Genomic DNA, 2,465 nt, shown 5'->3' on the forward strand with positions numbered 1-2,465 from the left:
GCTCCAAAATACTTGACATTTGGTTCAACTTAACCAAAACAATCCTTCAAAATACTTGACATTATTTTCAACATAACCAAAACCATACTCCAAAATACTTGACATCTGGTTTAACTTAACCAAAGCAATGCTCCAAAGTACTTGACATTTGGTTCAACTGAATTATACATATTGGGTTACACAAGCTGAGTACCAGAAATTTGGTTCAACCTAGTTAAAAAACATGACATTTGGCTCATTCCAGCTAAAACACTAGGCATTTGGCTTCACCAAGTTAAAAGTTATGACATATGGTTCATTCCGGGTAAATTACATGACATTTGGCTCGACCTAGCTTAAATACATGACATTTGGCTCAACTTAGCTGAAATATATGATATTTGGCTCAACTTAGCTAAAATACATGACATTTGGCTCATTTCAGCTAAAATACATGACATATGGATTATTTCAGCTAAAATACATGACATTTTGATCATTCCAACTTAAACACAAAGCATTTGGTTTCACCATGTTAAAATTCATGACATGGCTCAAAACATGACATATGGCTCAAAACATGACATATGGGTCTAAAAATGACCAATGGCTCAAAACATGACATATGGCTCAAAAAATGACATATGGCTGAAAACATGACATGTTTCAAGCATTGTATTGCCTCAAAATGGAAGCAAATTAATATATAAAACCTTGCATTTACTTGTGAATTACTATCTGAAACAGCTTGTATTAGAAATAAAAATAGTCATTGTATAAAAAAAATGCAAAAAAAAAAAACAAACATCTAACTTTAATATCTTACCTTTTTTATGGACATCTACCATAGAATACATTTCACCCACTACTGTGGATTCATTCAGGGAACTACAGGAACTATTAGTTCTTTCTCTGGACAATTCAAAATTGTCATACACATGGCTCGAACTCCTGGTAGTCTGAGCAGTTGGTTGGTTGGTTTCCTTCAGATCCACATTCTTATAGTAATGATTGGTTGGAACTACAATCGGTTTGGGAAAATTCTGGTCATTGCTATCATCACACTCTGTGTAGATATTTTCATCTGTATCGAGATCTTCATTCACGAGATCTTCATTCACGTAGATATCGTCTTCATTTTCAGACCCATCTTCTGCGACAAAAATTTTGTTTGAAACATTTGAAAATTTTTAATTGGTTGCATTAATTTTCACGTTGGCACTTCGGTTCGAATTTTGATTTACACCACTGCATAACAATTTGGTGGCCAAATGAAAATATTCATCTTCAGAATGTCAAGCTAATGTCTTATGCCTTGACTAAAATAACCATCATTCTTGAATGCAGCAATTTGATTGGATTGTACACCTGCAGATACAGAGCCCTCGAAAGAGAGACTGACAACATTATGACTTATTCTTACAGATTTTTTGTCGAGAGCTCTGATTGGCTGTAGGCCTATTAGCTACATACAATCCAATCAAACTGCTGCATTTACAAACTTTTGTGATACAAGAACAGTGGTTATTGTAGTCAAGGTATAGCTTAACATTGTGAATATCTACTCTGGTATTATCAGGAAAATGTTACTATAAATAAATAGATCATAATCGATCAATCTATTTTACATTTGAAAAAGTTTTTGGAAAAATTGGATAGCAATTTTGACTCTCAAATTGTGAAACTATATCTCTTAAATTGGACCGAAAAATTGGATATTGCCAAAAAAAGTTTTACGTGAAATTCTAATGAAATATATACCATAATAAAAACAATGTAAAAATTAAAAAAAAAAGAAAAAGTGATAAAAAAATGAAGAATTCGTTTCATAATCCATAAAGATGAACTTATTTACATAATATAATGTGTATTTTCTACCACTAGCAGTTAATAATATCTTCACTAAAACATACTATATGCATTGATAGTATTGATTTGTACAAAAACTAGTGGTTACCATACCAAAAAAAACTTAAAGGGATTGACATTTTTTACGTGTACTAGACACTTAGTATTAGTGAAATTACTGGAACCACAGACGCCAGATTGACAATTGGAATGGTGTAAATTGATGCTCTCAGTGTTTCAGATACACATACAAAATTTAGAAAAACTCTTTACAATCCCTTTAATTGCAGCTTTTGCAATAGTGACATCATAAATCCTTGACTGAAAATTATAATTTAGTATATCGATTGCTCAGTATCTACATTACAGATAAAAACATCTTAGTCTTAAAAATTGTATTCCCCTTGACAATTTCTACTGATTTCAAGATACTAACTGAGAATTCTATTATATAAAAATAAGCTAATAGTATGACATATATTACATGAATAATAAAAGCCAACGCTATGAAACAAAGCAGCATGAAGGACAAATGAAGGACAAATACAAATATGTTTGGTGTTGAATGTCATATCCACAGGGAAGCAGAAACATTGGCAACATACAATAACAACATGGGGGTCGTCAAAGACTGTAAG

Source organism: Lottia gigantea (genome assembly GCF_000327385.1).
Source record: "Lottia gigantea unplaced genomic scaffold LOTGIsca_154, whole genome shotgun sequence".
Classification (NCBI taxonomy): Eukaryota; Metazoa; Mollusca; class Gastropoda; family Lottiidae; genus Lottia; species Lottia gigantea.